This window comes from Suncus etruscus, chromosome 10, assembly GCF_024139225.1.
Source record: "Suncus etruscus isolate mSunEtr1 chromosome 10, mSunEtr1.pri.cur, whole genome shotgun sequence".
Classification (NCBI taxonomy): domain Eukaryota; kingdom Metazoa; phylum Chordata; class Mammalia; order Eulipotyphla; family Soricidae; genus Suncus; species Suncus etruscus.
In genome coordinates, this window is record NC_064857.1 from 79,756,284 (window position 1) to 79,779,558 (window position 23,275).

Below are 23,275 nucleotides of genomic sequence, written 5' to 3' on the forward strand. Positions count from 1 at the left end.
GAAATAGCTCCTCGCAGACACGGGGGACCATATGGGACATCGGGATTTGAACCAACCACCTTTGGTCCTGGATCGGCTGCTTGCAAGACAAATGCCGCTGTGCTATCTCTCCAGGTCCAACAAAAATATTTTAAGACAGATCATACCCATACTTACCTGGCAGGGGTAATTCCATGATCAAGAAGGTGGTTTCCCCAGGGTGAGGCTCACCCATTGCACTTCGGGCATGTTGATCCCTGCGATTTCCCCAAATGTGGGAAACTTGACTGTGTAATTTATGGTAGTGGGGGACTACATGTGCGCTCTTCCCTAAAGAAGGAAGAGGAGGAGGAGGAGGAGGAGGAAGAAAAAAAGACAGATCATACTCAGATGTTCTGGGGGAAAGGCATTAGTGCTGGAACTCAAACTCAGGTTTTGTGTAAGCTAGGTACTTGCTCTATGGCTCATTTTATTTAGGGCAGAGGGGCACAGCCATTGGTCCTCAGAACTTATTCCTATCTTTGCACTCAGGGACCACTCCTGGCAGGTTTAGGGGAACATATGGGGGTGCCAGGGATCAAACCCAAGTCAGCCTTTATCTCCATACTGTTGCTTTTGCTCTTGACTCGCTTGTTTTTAATGTGGCTATTAGAAATATAACAATTTCTTTATGTACTTTTATTTACATTTCTACTGGACATTACTGCTGTAGACTAAGGCATAATAAAACTTACTTAAAAATGGATGATGGCATATGAGAGACTGTAATCTTAGCCTGTTATGCTTTTTCCCCCCAGTGCCATAAAAAGTAACATTTGGGGAGAGGGACCACATATATCAGGCAGTGCTCAGGGTTTACTCCTTGCTCTACGTTTAGGAATCACTCCTGGTGGGGCTGGAGGACCATAGTAGTTGCCAGTACATTGAACTCTGGTCAGCCATGTGCAAGGCAAATGTCTTCCCTGCTGTACTATTTCTTTGATCCCCAAAAGGGTAATGCTTTAATATTTATATAATAGGGCATTACATGGATATAGCATGATGTTTAACTTACTATTTCTTTATTGGTTAATTTTTTTACATAAATGTTGTGAAAATTTTTGCAGTGTATTCTTTAAACCTCTTTTAATTATTTCCTTGGAAAAACCCTTCCAGAGTAGAATTACAAGAACCTCTTTTTTTGGGGGGGGGGTGTCAAACCCAGTGGTGCTCAGGGGTTTCTCCTGGCTGTCTGCTCAGAAATAGCTCCTGGCAGGCACGGGGGACCATATGGGACACCGGGATTCCAACCAATACCTTTGGTCCTGATCGGCTGCTTGCAAGGCAAATGCCACTGTGCTATCTCTCCAGGCCCACAAGAACCTCTTTCAATTATTTCCTTGGACTCACACCCCCACTTCCCAGGTGGAATTGTAATCACAGTTAGTGTGTCCTGATGGCCTGTGGCCTCTGAAAAAGAGCTGTTTTATTCCTCTTTTTAACCTTACCACAATTTTTCTTAAAAAAATGGGGGGGGGGACTGGAGCAGTGGCACAAGCAATAAGGCGTCTGCCTTGCACACCACTAGCCTAGGATAAACCACAGTTTCACCCCCCGGCGTCCCATATGGTCCCCCAAGCCAGGAGTGATTTTTGTGCACAGACAGAAGTAACCCCTGAGCGTCACTGGATGTGGCCCCCATTTTTTTTTTTTGTTTTTGTTTTTGTTTATACCCGCCAGTGCTCAGGGGTTACTCCTGGCTCTACTCTCAGAAGTTGTTCCTGGCAGGCTTGGGGGGACCATATGGGATGCTGGGATTTGAACTAGAGTCCATCTTGTGTTTGTCACTTGCAAGTCAAACACCTTACCCCTGTGCTATTGCTCCGGCCCCTAACACTAAGGTTTTATTTATTTTTTTATATCCACATCTAGTGATGCTCAGGGGTTACACCTGGCTCTGTGCTCAAGAATCCCTCCTGGCAATATTCAGGAGATCATATGGGATGCCAAGTATTGAACCCAGTTTTTGTTTGCATGCAAGATAAGTGCCCTCCTCACTGTGCTATGTGTCCTACTCTGCCTCTTAAGGCTTTGTTTCTGTTGTAAGGATGACTTGTATTGGAGGTCAAGCATCCCTTCATACACTTCCTGTATTCCTTGTAGTTTTCCTTGCATTTCCTATAGTAAGACATTTACAACTAGGATTTTGATCAGTGGGTGGCATTTTTATTGCCCAGAAGTCATGGCAAGCAGTGTATCCAGGTAAAATAGCCACAGACTTGTTTTGTATAGGGCACCTTTCTTTTGTTCAGAGGTAGGAGTATGTGAGCTTGGGTGAGAGAGGCACTAATGATGGATGGAAGCTTATGGGTTGCTGTTGAGACTGGCCATTTCTGAAGGCTCAAACCAACCACACAGCAGGCCCACCTTACGTGCTTGAAGCAAGTCCAAGATACCTTGGAGGACCCAACCCTGTTCCCTGGCTTTATCTCCATTCCTCTCCTTAGCCTTCTGGGAGTTCCAGCTACATTGAGTCTACAGGACTCAATTCATTAACTTTGGCATTAAGGTTAAAAAAAGGAATAAGACAGAGTTGGGAAGGGCTGGAGGGTCCCAACAGCTCTTTCAGCAGTCACTGGCCATCAGGACAGAACAATGTGATTACAATTCCACCTGGGGCAGGGGGATGAATTCAAGGAAATAATTGAAAGAGATTCCATGCAATTCATTTGCAGGGCTCAGTTCCTTACAGGACCTCTTGTGCAGCAGAGACTTTCTGGGGACCCATCCCCTGTGCCCCCTCCCCTTCTCCCTGGGAGAATCCAGAGGAACAGGAGGCGGTAGCATGACATGCAAGTTCACACACAGAGAAGGGCAGGAAGCCTGACCAGCAGCTCTTTGCTTTGGGCCCTTGGCCACCATGCCTGTGGGCTGCGGTGGTGCTGTGAACTGCATGCTGTACATAGCAGCTGCCCATTCTGATGAGGCCCCCATGGAGATTCACTCTCCAGAAAAGGCTCCACATGCAATTGTGCAAGAACTCAAACTGCAAGAAGTGGCTTCTGATTTCCCGCCTGGCCGCCCTCTCACTCCTGTGTGAACATGTGGCCTGTTGGTTATTACCTGTGCCTGGTGGGCAACTCGATCTCGACAGAGATCAAGGACTGAGCAAGTTCCCATAATCCCCTAGAGCCTGGCACCTTCACATGGAAGTGACAGTCTCATTGCCACCCCCTACTTGCTCAGGGTGTCAGCCTGCCCTTGGGGACAAGTACCCCTGCATGGAACCTGACAATGTTCATAGAATGGGGTGCTGGTTGGGGTTTTGTCAGAACACTTTAAGGGCTACCTTGGTAGCTTGTCAAGGACAGAAGCAAGCTTAGATGGGAGCCTGAGTTCTCAACTCACAATGCTCTTCTTCTTCTTCTTCTTTTTTTTAAATAGGGTTCCCACACCCAGTGTTGCTTAGGGGACTATTATTGACTGTGCCCAAGGATCACTCCTGGTAGTGTTCAGGGGAACATATGTGGTACCGGTGATCAAACCTGGGTCGCCTCCCACACAAGACAAATCCCCTAACCACTGTCCTCCAGACCTCTGAGTGCGTTTCTTTATGTATATTCAAGGCCTGTGAAATGACACCTTTCCAGATGCTTCTGCTAGTGTCACTGGCCCTGCAGGCTTTCTCCTCCTCAGCGGAAGTTGGGGGAGGACTGAAAAAGCTCTTTCTGAAAAGTTAGTTAAGGATTTTCCCAGAGAAGTTGGACCATAAAACTCAAGCACGTTCTGACAAGAAATCCTCAAAGAAACAGGTCCTTCCAGATACCTCTGCCTGGAGCTCTGAAGAGGGCCTGTTGCCTTTTCCGCATGGGGCAGTGCATGTGTCCAGGCTTGGGGATAAGTCAAGAATCTGGGCACCAGGACGATGCTTCCCTGGATGCTGGGATCTGGAGGAACGTCAAGTGCATTCAAACCTATAAATTGTACTATTTTCTCCATGGTGTGCACTGGTCTTCACTTCTAGGTCAGTTTGGAGCCCAGGGTCTCATCCAAATACAGTATGTGACACGCCATAAGCCACATCCTTGACAGCTGTTAGCTCACCTGGACTCTGTTTCAGTTTCCTCACCTGTCCTGCCAACACAAATGCCTACTCAGAATATGGTACCTACCGAGGCACCATTGGAATGTTTCGGAGAAAATGAACTGGAATAATGACTGCTTGCTGAGTTTCTAAAATAAATAAAATGAGAGTGAGGATGAAGATGTACACATGAGGAAACAGAAAAGATCAGGAAAAGAGGGGAAAGAAAGCTGAACTGGCCTTGAGGCAGGTGTATGGGGAGATTGACTGGGGATGTTGCAGGGAGGAGAGCAGGAGGCCCCTGTTTTACTTGTCTGCTCAAGTGCTGGCTGAGGACACAAACCCTGGGCTTCATCAGCGAGAGGCCAAGAAAGTGATATTGCTGAAAATGGCACAAGTTTCCAAAGTCAGGTTTTCCAGAGCTCTGAGATTAGAGGTGTCATTGTACATTCCCAGTCTGACTCTCGCTCAAGTTCTTGCAGAGAAAGGTTGAGCACTGACTTTTGTAAAATCACCTTCCTTGAGGTGGAGGCTGTATGTGGGCTGAGTCTTGCCTTCTAGCAGTTCCCACGCTAGTTTCTCCTACTGTTGGCATTCCAGAAATGTTGTTGATTGGGTCTTAAAGCCTCTGTCCTTAGCTCCAGAAAGGCCTCTTGTATTTAGCGTAACACCAAGAGCTGAAAAGGATTTGAACATGGAGTGCCTGGTGCAAGGCCCATCTGTTTGCTTGGGCACTTGGCTCAATCCATGATTGTATGTGTGTACCATCAGGAGAGAGTTAAATGTTGCTTTTCTTTTTTATTTTTGTGCCCAGAGGCCTCACAACAAGATGTGGGAGGTGGAGTAAGCAGTGATTTGTGGACGCAAAAATGAACAAAACGGCCTCTGTTTTATAATATCCAAATTTTACACATGGTTTGAAGCACACATTTAATCGTACTTTTCCCCCAGGGTTGTCATTTATATTGAAAACATTCAGGTTTAATTTCTTCCCAATTAACTCATAATTTTGTTGTTGCTTTGGGGTCATACTGGTGCTACTCAGGGGTTACTCCAGACTCTGCAATCAGGAATCACCCCTTGTGGTGCTCGGGGGACCTTATGGGATGCCCAGGATCCAACCTGGGATGGCTTTGCACAAGGTAAATGCCTTACCTATTGTACCATTGCTCCAGCTTGTAATTCAGAATTTTCAGTGCTGTCTTTATGACTCATAGATGTGTGCCTGACTAGGTGTATATGGAGAGAGATGGGGGCTTATCCCTCCATGTGCAGTTGAGAAGAGCAGGTGATCCTCAGAAGGGGCCCTGAGTCAGGAAGAAATGAGATGGTTGATCTGGCTTCCCCTCCCACAGGAGAGATAATCTCTCTGATCTTGTTCCCTGAGCATCCTAACTCTAGGTCAGCACCTCCTCACAGGCCAGTGTCCAGAGCATTTTCCACTTGCCGGGATGTCCGTCCCAGGCTCTTCCAAGCACCCAGGCAAGCCAGAGCAGCAAGGCCCACCCTGCAAACTCGTCTTATGACCTTGACGTCTTCCCAGTTCATTTGTGATGGGAATAAGCATTAAAGAGATGCTAGTCCATTAAACGGAGATGAATTGTTCCGTCTCATCATCAGATGTAATCACATTGTGAATTTGCCAGCGCTCGCTAATGAGGGCTAACATTTATTTGTAAAATAAGGAAAATGAATGTCTCCTCAGCCAGAAACGACTGTTTCTTCACTTATCAAGCCGCCTATTCTTTTAATTGTCATTTGACTGTGGGGACATGTGCATCTCTGGAGAGCAAGCTGTGCATGCCAGACTGCTGAGGATGCCCTTAAACTGTGATTGATTCTGCGCCTGGCTGTCTGTCGGAATGGGAGCTGTTTCCTTAGGGATGGCCTCTTTGGCAGAGGTGGGTGGGGACAGGAGAGCCTTCTTTCTGAACTTGGCCCAAGAGCTGGGGAGGTATTCTTCTGGCACCAGCGGTGATTGTGTCTACATCCCTGGGCAGTTGGTTCTTTGCTCTGGGAACAGCAGAGGGCCACCCAGCTCAGAGAGGCTGAGATGTGACCGACATGCTTGTTAGACTCAGTATGGCACCATATACTGGTGTCGATGTTGTGTGGTTGGTCACCTCAGCTTCCATCTCCAGAGTCTGCCAACTTTCAGAGGTTCCCCATTGTCAGACCAGGTACCCTTAAGTCATAAGGATCATACCCTTCCTCAGGCAGCAGTGCTTATTGGTTGGGTTATGAAAAAGTCAAGGCGTAGGGCTGGAGAGATGGTACATAGGCTAAGGGTCATGCCTTCACACAGCCAGCTCTGGTTCTATCTCTGGCACCATGTGGTCCTCCGAGCACTGCTGGCCCAGTTGGTAGAGAATACCCAGGAGAGGCCTCTCTGCCTTCTGAGCATCATTGGGATGTTTTTCCTATAGGGGTTACTCCTCGCTCTGCACTCAGAAATTACTTTTGGCAGGCTCAGGGATCCATATGGGATGTTGGGGATCAAATGCCCTACCATTTGTACTATCTATCACTCCTGCTCCAGTTCCTCCAATTTTTAAGAACTCACAGAACTTAATGATTGCTCTAAGATCTCTATGGTCCCACTTCTATAACTGTCTGTTGATGTAATAAACTTAATCATAGGCAGGTAACTGCCATACTGTCATCATAAGCATGATAGCAGTAGTAGTTGATCAGGGAAACCCAATGGGAAGCTCTTTGTAAAATGAAAACAGAGAAATGTCAGTCACCCATCAGAAGGAAGGACACATGCTGCCTAGGACAGCCAGGTGACACCTGCAATTTCCACAGAGCTGAGTGCATGGGGGTCCCTGGGGATCCACCCCCATGCAATGGCACCTCTACTTTTCTTGGCTGTTAAAGTAACAAGGATGTTGGGGCTGAAGAGATAGCATGGAGGTAGGGCATTTGCCTTGCATGTAGAAGGACAGTGGTTTGAATCCCGGCATCCCATATAGTCCCCCGAGCCTGCCAGGAGCAATTTCTGAGTGTAGAGCCAGGAGTAACCCCTGAGTGCTGCTGGGTGTGACCCCAAAACTAAAAAAAAAAAAAAAAAAAAAGAAAGAAAAAAAAAAAGAAAGAAAAAGATAACAAGGATGTTGTTGGCTGCAGGCTCTGCTTTATTTTTGGCAGAGGTGGGGTGTGGTTTGGGTCATGTTCACCGATACTTGGGAAGACCCACGTGGCATTGAACCTAGCCTGCAACATTCAAGTATCTTTCTAGCCTTACCCTTAAAAAAATACAAATGCATTTTATTTAATTATCATTTTGGGGGGGATGGGAGTCAGACCTGATGATACTCAGGGATCACTTGTGGTGGGACTTTGGGGGCCATATATCTTACTACCCAGGATCAAACCTGAATTTGGCTGCATGCAACTTAAGTTTCCCTACCCACTGAACTCTTTCCTGGCCCCATCAGTTTACTGTTTTATACAGAACATGCAGAAAGTTTTGTCCTGCGGACATCATTGATTATCAAGAGAGTGTTTTGTTGTTGTTGTTGTTTTGCTGGGAATGTCTCTGCCAGTTATATTTTCTTCTTATTCTACTATGTGTTGAGCACATAGTACATTAGAAAAGTACCTTGGCAGGCCGGAGAGATAGCACAGCGGCGTTTGCCTTGCAAGCAGCCGATCCAGGACCTACGGTGGTTGGTTTGAATTCCGGCGTCCCATATGGTCCCCCGTGCCTGCTAGAGCTATTTTTGAGCAGATAGCCAGGAGTAACCCCTGAACACCACTGGGTGTGGCCCAAAAACCAAAAAAAGAAAGAAAGAAAAAAGAAAAGTACCTTGGCATGAAGTGCAAACTGATATTCAGATAACTGGAAGTCTCAGATATCTACATAATTTTTCTCCTCATTGATTTTTAGTGAAACAAGAGGTGTTCTTGGCCTGGATTTTATTTGAGATGCACTGATGACCCTGCTTTAAACTAAGTAACTATATAGGTAATGCTAAGGTACTTTATCACAGAGTAAAAAGAGACAGGAAGCTGGAGACAGTCTGTTTCATACTTGGACAAGCGTCACATTCTGTGTTGGGGCGAAGCTCCTGGGAGGTGCTCGGAGACCACCCAGACCCACTTCTCATTTTTTGCCCATCCATTTCTGGCTGTGGGCAAAATTATAGTTTTCTGGGTCGAGTGTGCTCACAGCAGGGACAGCTGCATAAGTGCAGAAATGGGGGAGAGTTGTGTAGTCTCTGCTACACAACTGCGTAGTCTCTGAGGACTACATATAGGTTGGCACCAGGAGGAAGATTGCTGTACAGCCCGGCTCAGGGCCAGGTGCTGCTGGTAATGGGAAGGGTGTGTTCCTTCTTCCTCATGGCCTTGATCCCCCTGGACTGTTGCCTTCTCATTTTTCCTGGAATGACACACTCTAACCCCAGTCTCCAGTTCGGTGGGCTCCACTACCCATCTTTGTCCCCAGGTTACTAATAACCAGAACTTCTCTTTCTAGAACCTTTTCATTGACTACTTCTTGGCAGGTGTACCTGGTACAGGTGACTTTGGCTATCTAGGCCCCAGGAGCTTCCCAGAATGCTTCAGTGACTGGGACCATATGATTGCTCCATGGAGATGAGGGGTGATGAGGCACTAAAGACCATGGTTTGTTCCCTCACGGGACCCCAGAGGCTATGACACAGAAGAGCACTGGGGTGTGTGGGTGGGGGGCCTGCTTCTTTCCTTTCTTGTCCTGTATGGAACATGGATTGTAATGGTCCCAAAGGCTGTATTTCCACCCAGGGAAAGGGGGTCTGAAGCAAGGATTGCCACAGGAAATAATCCAAACAAAACTGAGAGTGAAATACACATGGCCTAGTAGCAGTCTGTTTTGTCAAGTCAAGAGAGAGCTGCCTTCCAGAACTGTAGTTTTTATTGCATACAGAGACCACACCCAGGACAGGGGTAGTAAGGACAGGCCTATCCTGAGCCAATCCCACCAGGTTTGCTTGAGAGATGTAAAATAAAATTAGTAGGAAGATCTCTATTTTGGACAAAACCATGTTGTAAACAAACAGATACAAAGAAACAGGGATGATCTTTGTTTTTGGTGGAACTAAATTGTAAACCAACAGTTGAGCCTCCATTTGTGTTTCTAATCTGATTTCTTCTTTTTAAAAAACTTTATTTATTGATTGATTAACTGGTTGTTGGACCACACTCAGCAGAGCTCAGGGGTTACTTCTGGCTCTGTACTCAGAAATTGCCCCTGGCAGGCTGGGGGACCACATGGGATGCTGGGAATTGCTGCATGCAAGGCAAATGCCCTACTGCTGTACTATCACTGTGGCTTCTCTAATCTGGTTTCTGATAGTCATTCTCAGCTGTGTAGGTTCTTGGTAGAAGGTTCTTGGCTGGCAGAACTCTAGCACCCAAAGGCAGCTCTGAGGTGGCAGGTGGAAGGTAGGGCTTCATTGCTATGGGTTTGGGTTGGAGGTGCCAGGCAGGATCTGCCCAAGACCAGCAGAGGCTCAGAACTGGGTACAGGAATCCCCCCCCATATGACTCTGAAACTGCTTGCCCTCCTGAGAGGAACGATGCCACCTTGCTGGGAAAGAAAACCAGAAAAAAAAAAAAACCACAAAGGTGAAAAGGAATAATTCCTAATAAGCAGTAAAAGAAGGAAGGAATAAATCATGCTGTTCTTTACCTATAAAATTAGACCAAAGGAAGTTTGATTTATGGTTTTGTTTCTCTTAGAGAAATTAGTTTCCATCTTTCCTGGATTTATTCTCGGGATGGGAATGGTGACGCTTTATTGATCTGGGATACAGCCGTTCAGTGAACTTCCCATTTGGGCTTTGTGATTGGAGGGGGATTTCCCCCCCCCCCTTTTTTTTACTGTAAGGGTGGTTGGTGAGGACTCACCAGAAATGGGGAGGATAGTGAAGAAGACTCAGGGAGGCCTGGCACTGAGGGGTACTCCCTGAAGGGCAGAGTGCTTATCTGCCTCACCTCCCTCTTTTCAGGGCTCAGCTCCCCTCCCATCCCCCCCACCCCCCATAAAACCAGAAGCTGCCTATGGAGTTGCAGAGTTTAGACCTGGAGTTCCTAGATGGGCTGTGTCCTGATTTGACTGAGGCTTCTCACTTCTCTGCCTGTCAATCGATTGTAATTCTTCCAGGAACAGGCCTTGATGTCTGAGTTCAAGGACCTTCTGCAGGGGGAGCAAGGTTGAGGCTCTGCTATTGTGTGCCTGACTCATTCTGACCAAAAGAAGGAAGTCCCGAACATCTGCATTTCAAGGCTGTGCCTTGGTGTCTCAGAGTACCTGAAACTCCCCCTCCCCACAGTTTCTTATTGTAGCTATGAAGTGGGTGACAGAAAGGCAGCTGGGAAGGCATGAGCTAGGATGGCTTTTGCTCTGACCCTTCAGAAACTATCAATTTTGGGGCCGGAGTGATAGCACAGAAAGTAGGGAGTTTGCCTTGCACACAGCTGACTGGGGTTTGATCCTGGGCATCCCATATGGTTTCCCAAGCACTGCTAAGAATGACACCTGAGCACTGCTGGGTATGGCCCTCACCCCCCCCCCAAATAAAACAAATAAAAATATCTGTTTGGGGGGTTGGAGATATAGTGCCTAGTATGTGGCCAACCCAGTTTTGTTCTCTCGTACCCATATGGTCCCCTAAGCCCTGCCAGAGTGCAGAATCAGGAATCCAGAGTGCAGAGTCAGGAGGAAACTCTGAGCACATCATGACCCTGAACCCCTCTCCCCGCAAAAAAGGCTATCAGTTTTTTCTTTTTTTTTTTTTTTTTTTTCACTTTCTTGGAGTTTGGGAACTAATTTTGCTCGGTGTCCCTGGATTGTTCTCAGTGATACTCAGTCTCCCTACCCCCAATTTTAGGGATGGAACTTGAGTTTCTGCATACAAAGCCCACACCACAGCCCACTGAACATCTCTGGCCCTGACATCTTGTGTTCTTAGTGGCAGTTTCTTGATACACTTGATGCTTCCCAGGCTATGCTTTCATTTGGGTTTCTTCTTAGGGACTGAAGGGGTGTGCTCAAAGGGCCTGGGGGAACCTTTGGTAATACATGGCCAATAAGGCCAATAGGGATTAGCTGATAAGTGTTGGTATCTCACACAGTGGTGCTGGGGGTATGTGTCGTACAGTAATAATAGGTTCAAATTCAGGTCTCTGTGGTTGTAGGGCTTGTGTCCCCTGATCACTGTTCCATCCTGGTCCCTGCCTTTGCCATGTCTACAGGAGTCCTGTGAGGCAGGGCCCTGGATTGGTTGGTGATAGATGGATTGGACCATTATGGTCTCAGCAGCTCTCCCCATAATCTTTTTATTGGGGGAGGCCACACCTGTTTGATGCTCAGGGGTTACTCCTGGCTAAGTACTCAGAAATTGCCCCTGGCTTGGAGGGACCATATGGGACGCTGGGGGATCGAACCTCGGTCCTTCCTTGGCTAGCGCTTGTAAGGCAGACACCTTACCTCTAGCACCACCTCTCCGGCCCCTCCCCATAATCTTGAGCTTCAGTTTCCTCCTTTGCCAACTGAAGGGAGGAAGACTATGATCTCAGGATCCGTCTGTACTCCAGAGCCTAAGACCATGTCATGAGATCAGAGTTGGGTGCCTGTGATGCCTTGACAAAGGGAAAGATCCATAATGACATGGACCGCCGTGGGGTGCTGGCTCAGGTGGTGGCAGCCACACTGGTTTTCTGCCTTCTGAATCTTCACAACCCCTGACTCCTTTTGTGCCACTGAAGGTGCCTTCTGGTGTAGTGCTGTGGGTGACTTCCCGCCTAGTGCCTTTGCCCTTTGTCTGTGCACCAGCTCCTCTCCTGTCTGTCTCTCTGGTGAGACAGTACACCCAGTTAGGCTCTTGAATATAGCTGACCTTGGGACTATCCCCAGCACCCTGAGCACCACCATGAATGTTGCCTGAGTTAAGAAGGAGGAAGCCGGGCCCGGAGAGATAGCACAGCGGCGTTTGCCTTGCAAGCAGCCAATCCAGGACCAAAGGTGGTTGGTTCGAATCCCGGTGTCCCATATGGTCCCCCGTACCTGCCAGGAGCTATTTCTGAGCAGACAGCCAGGAGTAACCCCTGAGCACCGCCAGGTGTGACCCAAAAAAACCAAAAACCAAAAACCAAAAAAAAAAAGGAGGAAGCCCGTGGGGCCAGAGAGATAGCACAGCAGTGCTTGCCTTGCAAGCAGCCAATCCAGGACCAAAGGTGATAGGTTCAAATCCTGGCATCCCATATGGTCCCTCATGCCTGCCAGGAGCTATTTCTGAGCAGATAGCCAGGAGTAACTTCTGAGCACTGCTGGGTGTGACCCAAAAATACAAAAAAAAAAATAAATAAATAAAAAAGGAGGAAGCCTTGAGTACTGCCCAGTGTGGTTCCAAAGCACACAATAGTGACAACAGTAATGCCACCACCATTGGTTGAACCCTGAGTCCTCTCCTTGTTCTGTGCATGAGGCTCTCCATCTTCTGGTAGAAGCCTTAACCATGCTGTGATCTGAGATCTTGTTTTCCTTTTCTCCCCACTGCTTACTGCTTCTCTGTACCCAATCCTCATCTAGCTTCCCTCGATTCTCAGATATGTGGGAGCAGAAGCGAGTCAGTTGTTCAGTCCCCTGGGCCCAGCCCCTGGAAAATGCAAGGAGGAGCTTGGGAAAGACCTTGTTAGCCCCTGAATGGTATCACAGGCTCACTGGAGGGGTCCTGCTTCCCGTCCATCACTCAGACTCAGCAGTATTGGAAGATGTTGATACCCCAACATGCTGGGCATGGGGGTCAGGGTCAGATACGGAGTCTGGTGAAGTTGGTCTGGGAATAAGGCATATCAGGGATACAGGAGGTGGGGGTGGAGTGAGTGACCATTTCCTGACCCCCAAAGCTATCCTTTTTCTTCTGGACCGGCCTGTACAAAGGAATAGTCTTGGTGGCCACGTGTTCGATCTCACACTCTTGACAGAATTATGGCTCAGTGTCCTTGAATGCATACATGCTGCCCTGGACCTGAGCCAGTAGTGCTGGTCCGGCCTTCCAAGCGCTTCTCTTTGGTCCTTGGATGTGGCGGTCTTTTACGCAGCTTCCCCATTGGCTCTGTTGATCTGTGGGGCTGAATTTTTATAATTCACGCCCATATGAATGCTCATAATGATTCAGACCCTAGAGGCAGTGTGTGGTACGCCAGGACTATGGACTTGCACCCGGATATTGGTGTCTTCCATGTAAAGGTGAAGGAATAGAAATGTCAGCAGGGAAGGTAAAAGTTCGGGCTTCAGCAGGTCTCCTTGGCATCACTGTGAGCGACAAATGGGGCTCCTCTGGGGATTGGGGCAGGGCTAGGCCTCCAGGGTAAGGTCCTGGTGTGCCTCCCAGCAGGACACCAGGTCAAGCGGGTGCTGATGACTGACAGGGCTGGAGAAACTGCTGGGAAGCTGCAGGTTGGAGTGACCTCATTGACCGCAGTGACTGTGGTGAGTGGGGCTCCCTCTCCTGGGCCCTAGAGTGACGTCTTTGCCTCCTGCTGGAGTCCCTGAGGAACCCCCAAGGGTTCTGGGTAAAAAGCCAGGCCAGGAAAATGTCTTGCTGCAACTCCAAGTCTGGTCTTGGCTCTGCCTGTCGTGTGGGGGAGACACTTTGGCTGGATTTCTCACTGACCTGTGTCATCCCACCTTGTCAGGATGGATAGGGTGCAGAGGCCTGTTGCAAGTCAGTCCTTTATGGGACTGACTGATGGAGGGATGGAGGATGAGGTCTTTCTCCTCCAGCTCAGACCATGCGTCTGCCACCCTGTTCAGCCAGCGGTTCTGAGGTGAATGTGGCAGGTATAAAGCTAATAGGTAGTCAGGCTTCAGAAGATATCAGCTTTATTCAGTAGATAAGGCTGAAGCCAAAAGCCCCAGAATCAGTCCTCCCCAAAAATCCCTTGCCTTCCATAGACCCTTGCTTTTATACATCAGAATCAGGTACCACCCTAGGGTGGGGGCAGAATCAGGTACCACCCTGGGGTGTGAGCAGAATGCCAGGTCACACCCTAGGGTAGGGCACAATAACCGATCAGGGTAGGATCAGTAACATAATAATCCCATGAAAATGTTTACATACACAACAGAGGCCCTTCTTTTTAAAAAAAATTTTTTTTTTTTTTTGGTTTTTGGGTCACACCTGACAGTGCTCAGGAGTTACTCCTGGCTCTATGCTCAGAAATCGCTCCTGGCAGGCTCGGGGGACCATATGGGATGCCGGGATTCGAACCACCATACTTCTGCATCTAAGGCAAACGCCTTACCGTTGTGCTAATCTCTCCAGCCCCCTTAAAAATATCTTTTAAGATTTTAAAATTGATTATTAAAAAAGGTTGAATCATTGTGAGATATAGTTGCAAAGTTTTTCATTATTGAGTTTCGGTCATACAGTGCTCCAACATCTATCCCTTCACCAGTGCTCATTTCCCACCAGCAGTGTTCCCAGTCTTCATCTTCATTCTTGTTTTGTTTTTTGGGGTCACAGCTGGTGATGCTCAGGTGTTACTCCTGACTATGTACTCAGAAATTGCTCTTGGCTTGGGGGACCATATGGGACGCCAGGGGAATCAAACCGTGGTCCATCCTAGGCTAGCACGGGCAAGGCAGATAGATGCCTTACCCCTTGCATCACCACACCGGCCCCTTCATCTTCGTTCTTGACAGAGCCTGACCTATGTAGAGGCCCTGATCCCAGTCTAGCCATGCTTTACCAGCAGCTCTGCAAGCAGTTGGACTCAGCACCTGGCAATGCTGGAGCCTTTGGGATGGGCTTGCCAGACCTGGCTGCCTGCAGGTCAGTGATTGATCAGCTCCCCTAGAAACCTGCCCCTTGGCTTTGGCATCTCTATGTTAAGCTGCCTGGAGCCATCTGTCCTCCTTCTGAATTCCTGCTCTCAGGACCAAGATAAAGTTCTTGCTTTCCCTGTAAACTCTTCCTGGAAACCTCAGCTGAAGGAAATCTCTTCTGGACTCTGAAGGAAGTTCCTGAATAACTATTTGGTTTTGGCATTTGTTGGAAGCTTAAGCCTCAGGTCCTTGTCATATGCTGCTGTTTCTTTGATAATTGCTTAACTTTATACATAACTTTCTTTCTTTTTTTTTTTTTTTTTTTTTGGTTTTTGGGCCACACCCGGCAGTGCTCAGGGGTTACTCCTGGCTGTCAGATCGGCTGCTTGCAAGGCAAAGACCGCTGTGCTATCTCTCCTGGCCCTATACATAACTTTCTTATCTCCTTGACTTCTCATTGAGGCTAGAGGCCAACCCCAGCACTGTCCTCCCTAGTGGAGGGCTTGTCTCTTGTGGGACTTGCTGATTCCAAGAACAGGATTGTGTAGGGACTTGGGGCCAAGGGAGAGTTTGCACCTCTGTCCCTTCTCTGAAGTCTGAACAGGTCCTGAAAGGTGGAGGGGGAAGGATGCAGCTTATGGAGTGAGTCAGGGGATGCAGGTGTAGGCTCACTCAGGAAGGATATTTGCAACTTTTCATTTCTGCAGGAATCCAGCAAGCCGGGAGAGAAGGGGGTGCTGAGTATCTGCACATTCTTCTACGCTTAGGTCAAATAGAGGCAGTTATTTTCTTCCCTTGCTGGCTATTTTCAAGTCTTGCGATTTGGTTGTTTTATAATAGTCTTCTTATCTTAAAGCAGGGAAGGCAGTGCTAGAATTGGATCATGCCCTTATCTCCGTGCAATTCAGGCTAAGAGCACTGAGCTGGGAGTCACGATCAGGAATTTTTTGCCACACCCATGTGTGGCAAACCCCCTACCACTATTACTCCAACCCGAAGAACTGGGAATCCTTGTTCCACTTAGGCATTTCCTGGTGGAGAGAGCTTGGATAAGAGACTCTGATTACTCTCAAAATTTTCTTCTTTTTATTCCACTTCCCTTTCCCTTTGTTGTTGCAATGATCAGGAGCTTGGGCATATATGCTGGACAGTGGTGCTTGGGCATTAGTGGTGCACAAGGTTGTAGTTATGGTGCCTACCTGCTCTGCCTCTTGGTGGTGCTCACACACATTCTGATTGCCCTGGGGTCGCTGCAGTATTCACACGCATCCTGGCTAATGGTGCTCTTCCGTCCTTTGTTAGCTGTGGATCAGGGATCGAAGCTTTTAGTTGTGGAACGCTTGCTTCCTTGGAGGCTTGAGATCACCTGTGACTGGATCACAGGCAGCAGAGCAGCCAGGCCTGATCAGCCAAGTTTCGAGGGTCGTGGGTGATGCTTGTGGTAGCCCTGGGGATGGAACTTGTGCACAACCTTACAGATGCAAGTCGGGTGGGTGCTCTGCCTCAGAACTATTCCTTGGGACCTTGGACTTTGTTTTCTTACAATTAAAGGAAACTGTTGGATTTGCCTCATGTTATTGTTAAGTAAGAATGAAATTTTTAAAAAGTAGGAGGGGTGGACCACAAACTAGCTCAGTGGGCCGATGTAAAATAAAAATCCATGAGATCACCTCAAACACCGTATTTCTTTTTTTTTTTTTTTGTTTTGGTTTTTGGGCCACACCTGGCATTGCTCAGGGGTTACTCCTGGCTGTCTGCTCAGAAATAGCTCCTGGCAGGCACGGGGGACCATATGGGACACCGGGATTCGAACCAACCACCTTTGGTCCTGGATCGGCTGCTTGCAAGGCAAACGCCGCTGTGCTATCTCTCCGGGCCCAGGCACCGTATTTCTAAACCCATGGATCTGGGTCTGAAGAAGCAGGGTAGCAGCGAAGAAATGATCAACCAAGCCAGTTAGGAGCGAGTCATTGGAGTCTGTCTGCTTTTTACCTCTTGGCCTCTGTACCTCAGTGGGCTTCTGTTGATGCCCAACCAGATGGGAGCTAGAGCTGTTTCCTTCCCTCCAGAGTATTTGTTCTTTCAGGTCAGGCCTGGGGATGCCAGCTGCACCCATCTAAAGGAATGCTTTTTTGGTGAGTCAGCTTTATGTTTTGCTTTTTTGTTTGTTTGTTTGTTTGTTGGGCCATACCCGCAGCACTCAGGGTTAACTTTTGGCTCTGTGCTCAGAAATCACTCCTGGCAGGCTTGGTGGATCACATGGGATACTGGATATTGAACCCAGGTCCATCTTGGGTCAGCCATGTGCAAGGCCAAGACTCTACCACTGTGCTATCGCTCTGCCTTCTAGGTGACGTGGTTTTGAACTGATGTTGCAATGATCTATCAGGTGCCAACTGGGGTCTGGTCTGTTAGTGGCAATGGTCTCTTTGCTCCTTGTTTCAGGTGGAATCCTCTGTTTTCTCTATGTTTTCTCTCCCCTTTGTAGCAGATGTTTTATAGAGCAATACTCAGAGAGGATGGATGTTTTCCCAGGACTTTCATCTGTTAATTTTAGGATCCCTTGATGGGTTTGACCTGCATTTATTTTTAATAGAGTGGTTGCCAAATGGTGGTTCTGTTATTAGCCTTGTTTCCTCTCTGCTAGTTGGGTGGCTCGTACTGGTGGGAAGCACTTTATCATCTTCCTCACTGCCTAGACTCATTACTTGTGGTATAATTTGGTGGGTTGTCATCTGTGCTTGTCATTAATTTGTTTTCTTTTTAGTACCAGATCAGGTTGGTGGACACCCTTTGAGCAGATGTGTGTGTCCTGTCCACAAGTTCCCATTTCTCATATGGAGATGCTCATACCCCAGCCGAGAGAGGACTATTTCTTCTGAGATACTTAGAAACCCATTTCAGGAAGTTCTCCCTTGGAACTGTGGCTGCCCTCTGTTCCCTGAATGGACAGCTTAGAAATGATTGTGTCCACAATTACACTGAGAATCCTATATACACATTCAATTTTGGGGGTTAGAGTATGGTGGTTTTGGAGCCAGGATCAGCTTTGGGCTTTTATATACAAAACATGTTCCAGGGGGCCCGTGCGATAGCGCAGCGGTAGGGCATTTGCCTTGCATGTGGCCAACACAGGACGAACCCCTGTTTGAATCCTGGCATCCCATATCGTCCCTTGAGCCTGCCAGGAGCAATTTCTGAGCACAGAGCCAGGAGTAACCCCTGAGCGCTGCTGGGTATGACCCAAAAATCAAAAAAGCAAAGAAACAAAAATGTTGTAACCTATTCTGTTTTCTGTCTGACCCCACACTTAGGTTTTTCTTTCTTTCTTTCTTTCTTTCTTTCTTTCTTTCTTTCTTTCTTTCTTTCTTTCTTTCTTTCTTTCTTTCTTTCTTTCTTTCTTTCTTTCTTTCTTTCTTTCTTTCTTTCTTTCTTTCTTTCTTTCTTTCTTTCTTTCTTTCTTTCTTTCTTTCTTCTTTCCTTCTTTCCTTCCTTCCTTCCTTCCTTCCTTCCTTCCTTCCTTCCTTCCTTCCTTCCTTCCTTCCTTCCTTCCTTCCTTCCTTCCTTCCTTCCTTCCTTCCTTCCTTCCTTCCTTCCTTCCTTCCTTCCTTCCTTCCTTCCTTCCTTCCTTCCTTCCTTCCTTCCTTCCTTCTTTCTTTCTTTCTCACACAGTGATCAGGGATTCCTCAGGGAACATTTCTGGCAATGCTCGGGATCATATGGGATGCAGGGTTCGAACCTGGGTCGACCACATACAAGGCTAATGCCCTACCAGCTGTACTATCTACACTGAGTTTTTAATGTGGTTACTTTGATCAGTCTCATCTTTCTATACCTGCTTCTCTGAGTTCCGGTGTGTCCACTCTGGGTGTGTGGCCAGTCTTTCACTCTGCTGGGCAGACTCTTCCCCACTGGTGAGCCTGCAAGAGGTTAGCAGTCTTTCTCCAGGCTGCCTGCTCGTCTACACTGTGTGACATCAAGGTAAGTGTAGAATCACACGCAGATGTAGCAAATAAGGTTGAGAACCCTGTATTTTTGATAATGGCAATAATTGGCAAATTTCTGGTATGCAACATAAACTTGATATTGACACTGACATTCAAGGTCCTCCCAGAGCTCAGAGTCCCTGCTGGTCCCTTTATATCTTTCTTCTCCTTTTTCTCAGTCACCTGTGGCCCTGCCCAGTTCTCTAACCTTTGTCAGGATGTGTTTTACATCTCTCTCTCTCTATATATATATATCTATATATACATACATACATATATATACACATACATACATAAATATACACACATGTATACATATATAACAAAATACTATGTATTTTATTGAAATAATAATTAAAGTGAAAAATAATTTAATTATTAAATTTATCATTAAAATTAAAAATACTATGTATTAGGGGCCAGTAGCACAGTGGGTAGGGCAATTGTCTTGCATGTGGCCTACTCGGGTTCAATCTCTAGCATCCCATATTGTCCTCCAAGCCTGCCATGAGTAGTTTCTGAGTAAAAAGCCAGGAGTAGCCCCTGAGCCCTACCACGTATGGTGCATAAAATGAAAATAACAAATAAAATATTATGTAAACTTTTAGAATCGCCTCGCCTCCCTTCCACTCCCCTCCTTTTTTTTTTTTTTTTAACTCCAGATAATTCCCAGAGATTTATTTCCTGTTGCTTCACTTCTTTATTGATGAGGGTTATTTCTTGGAATGATCTATCTCAGCTTCTCCATTCAGGGACATCTGGTTGATTTCAGTTTATGTTTGTTAGCTTCTGTAAAGACGAGTGCATTAGTTTTATTTGAGCATCAGCTTTTATTTCTCTGACATAAATGCCCCAAAGAGCTGTGTTGTTGGTGAGTTATGAGACTGTTCAGATTTAGTTTGTAAAGAAATTGCCAGTGTACAGGTGATCTGGTTTCTCCACCTCCTCATCAGCATTCTGTGTTGGCATTTTTTTTAAAATAAGTTTTTAATTTTAGAACAGTTTTGGCTTTACAGATACATTGCAGAGATATACACTGAGTTTTCGGGTGCCCTAGCTCAGTTTGCCCTTTTGACTTCTATGACTGTGGTACTTTTTTTTGGTTTGTTTTTGTTTTTGGGCCACACCCGGTGGTCCTCAGGGGTTACTCCTGGCTGTCTGCTCAGAAATAGCTCCTGGCAGGCACGGGGGACCATATGGGACACCGGGATTCGAACCAACCACTTTTGGTCCTGGATCGGCCACTTGCAAGGCAAACGCCGCAGTGCTATCTCTCCGGGCCCGAATGTGGTACATTTTTATAACTAATAAGCCACTGTCAGCACTTTTCCAACACTCCATCTCTGCTTGCTGCCTTTCACCTACTGGGCACCACACCTGCCCCAGGGGTACTGGTGCACCCAGGAGCAATAAGTGAGTGCTACAGGTTATCTTGCAATAGAAGTTGCTAGAAAGGCCTCTGATTGGGGCAGTTGTTCCCCTCCACTAGGAGAGAGGGTGCCAGCAATCCCAGGAAGGTTGAACTAGCTTATTCTTCTTGGAAGTACCTGGTTGGGCTGCAGAGAAAGCTTAGTGGGTGGGAGAGCACAAGCTTTGCAGGCAAAACAGTCAGGTTTGATTTCCAGCACTCAATGGTCCCCAGAAGTCCCACTGGGTGCGGCCCCAAACTCTGAGTTAATTTATCATCAGCTAATTAAAAGTACCCAAGTATCCAAGTATCATTCTCTGGAACCTGCAGGGACTGGAGATCTTGTCGTTACCTGACTGTCCACTCTTGCTTCCTTAGCCTTGTGACCAGTTTCTCCTTGGAGAGGAGGAAGGCCGATGTGCTTCAGGATGTCAGAGCAGGAGGGAGGCAGGGGCCAGTGCTTGGGGTTTGCTTGGTCTTCAGCAGTCTGTGAGGTGTGATATTGAGAATGAATGGAAAGCCAGCCCAGGTCCCTTTTGGACATCGCATCAGAGCACGATAAATGCCACGGAGCCTGGGCCTGTGTGAGATAGTACAGCTCCCTAAAATGCTGTGTTTTATTTCTGAGCCATTGGATTGGATGAACCTAAACCACCAATCCTGGAGGCAGCAGGGGACTCCATGGCTGAACAGGAGATTTCTCCTCTGACGACTGTTTCTGTTCCATGCCCCAGATGGCAGATGGGCCTGGCTTTGTTTATTTTGGAGGCTGGGATGTTTAAGTTATAAGTATCACTTTAAAAAATCAGAGGAATGAAGGCCCTGGGCGACAGGAGCAGCTTCTGACTGGAACCTCCTGTCTCAGCTGGGAAGTAGTGAGTGGAGGACAGACATTGACTCTCACACCCCAGACTTGTCCCCTTTCCCCTTTTTTCTATTTCTTTTTTCCTTCTGTAGTCATGGAATTACAAAGTTATTCATGATTTTCCACAGTGATCCCTTCATGTCTACTTCTCTCCACCACTGCCCCCATCCCACAGCTGCATTCTTTATTTTTTATTTTTTTTACAGCACACAGGAACACATAGGGATTCAGGAGGAGTATGTCATCAAGCCTGGACACAAAGATTGGGGTCGTTGGGGCTGGAGCAGTGGGACAACAGGCACAGTGCTTGCCTTGCATGTGGCCAAGCTGGGTTTATTCCCCAGCACCCCAGAGAGTCCCCCGAGCACTGCCAGGAGTAATGAATGAATGCTTGAGTGAAGAGCCAGGAGCATTGCCAGGTGCGGTCCCAATACAATACAAAACAGAAAATGCTCACAAAAATTGGGGTAGCTTACTTCTGGGCCTTTATTTATTTATTTATTTATTTATTTATTTATTTTTGAGGAAATTGCTCTTAACACAGACACCAGTGCTGCAATATCCAGTGTGAGCTACTTGAGGTGTGTGTTGGATTCAGCCTGCTAAGGAGTACACAGGGGTCTTACCCAGGGCAGCTCTGTCCTCTGGGCTGGACAGTGCAGTGTGAAGCCTGCGATGCTCAGCCCAGTGGTCTCAGGGGCCTCCTGGGCTCAGTGAAACTTGACCAATCATGTAGTTCTAGGGATCAAAGTCAGGGCTTTGTGCATGTAAAGCACATTCCCCTGACTATTAAGCTACCTCCTCGGCCTCTCTACCTGCTTTTCTGTGTCTTGAGTCCTGGGTGAGGATCTCGACATCTACCCTGTGTAAAACCTGAAGTCCTTACCCCAAAGCTGCCTTGTGACTTTCAGCAGAGGAGAGTCTTCATTTCTTTGAAATTTTCTTTTCCTGGAATGTCACACCTCCATGGAGTTGAGCATTTTTGTGACCCCGTTTCTGTTAAAAGTAAGGTTCAATTCCTGCCTCCAAAAAAAATAAATAAAAAGGGGGACACTTGTAGAATTTAAACAAAGGAAGAACATTTATGGTTGCTAAGGTATCTTTCTGGATCTCAGAGCAAATCTCTGTGTGGCCATGTCTCTCCTGTCAAGGCCGTGTGTGTATGTGTGTGTGTGTGTGTGTGTGTGTGTGTGTGTGTATTTGTATGTGTGTGTATGTGTGCTGTGTGTGGCCCATGTGTGGTGTGTGTGTCCATCCATCCATCCATCCATCCACCCGCCGTCTGTCCGTCCGTCCGTCTGTCCGTCCCCTGGATGTCGCTGATGCAGCTGTTGGTAGGATCAACAGGAGCTACTTGCTGTGACCTAAGCAAATTGCCTCTGTCCTGCTTCTTGCTTAGTCCAGCCTGAGTTTCTGTGATGGAGACAGAAGCCAGGCAGAAACTTTCCCACGGTCTAGGCACCTGGGTGCCAGGAGTGAAATTCTAGTAGAGAGGAAGCCAATGAGCTGCCCCAGGGGAGATGTGTGGTTCCCCCTCTTGTGCACCTCGCATTCCACACCCATGCAAATGAGCTATGCCGGTCTGGAAGGGAGGACCCAGACAGGGCTGTGCCCCCATCTGCCCATCTCCTGGGGAGCATGAAGTACCTGAAGATGATGCTTCTGGGCAGGCTGGGCCCTACCTCAAAGGTTTTGTTTTCTTTTCTTTTTTTTTTTTTTTGATAATTTTTTTTTATTTTAATTATGACAACAAAGATGCAAAGAAAGAGGACAGGGTAAAGTTACAGTGGAAGCCCAATCACCCATAAACAGAATTCTCGGTAGTCCCATCGATGATATCCCAGCCTTGAACTTTCAGCCAAAGAACATTAAAACAAAACTGAACCCATGTACAATACAATTACTTTGTCCCTCAAATCCCCAGTTGTAGTACATACTATTTCTTAGCAGCACACAATATAATCTAAAGACATTAGGCTTATGTAACTCCTTAAACATTGAGGGAAAAGTACATTTCTCTAGTTCCATGCACATGCTTACTAGTTTAAGTTAGCCTCAAAAGTTTTAGTGGGTTGTTTTTCTTAAGGATTGGAGTCAAGGGAACATAGTAAAAAACGGTATTAAAGTGGCATTTGTTTGCATAGGCCCACCAAAA

At 47.1% G+C, this 23,275-nt stretch overlaps 1 protein-coding gene and 1 non-coding gene across 2 annotated transcripts in view; both read left to right on the plus strand.

Annotated features, from left to right (window-relative positions):
* Positions 1 to 23,275, plus strand: part of MYO5B (myosin VB) — a 210,357-nt gene that overhangs the window by 8,558 nt on the left and 178,524 nt on the right. The gene's annotated exons all lie outside the window — the stretch shown is intronic.
* Positions 149 to 312, plus strand: LOC126021089 (U1 spliceosomal RNA). The gene has a single exon (XR_007499702.1). It is a non-coding gene; the product is annotated as a U1 spliceosomal RNA (small nuclear RNA).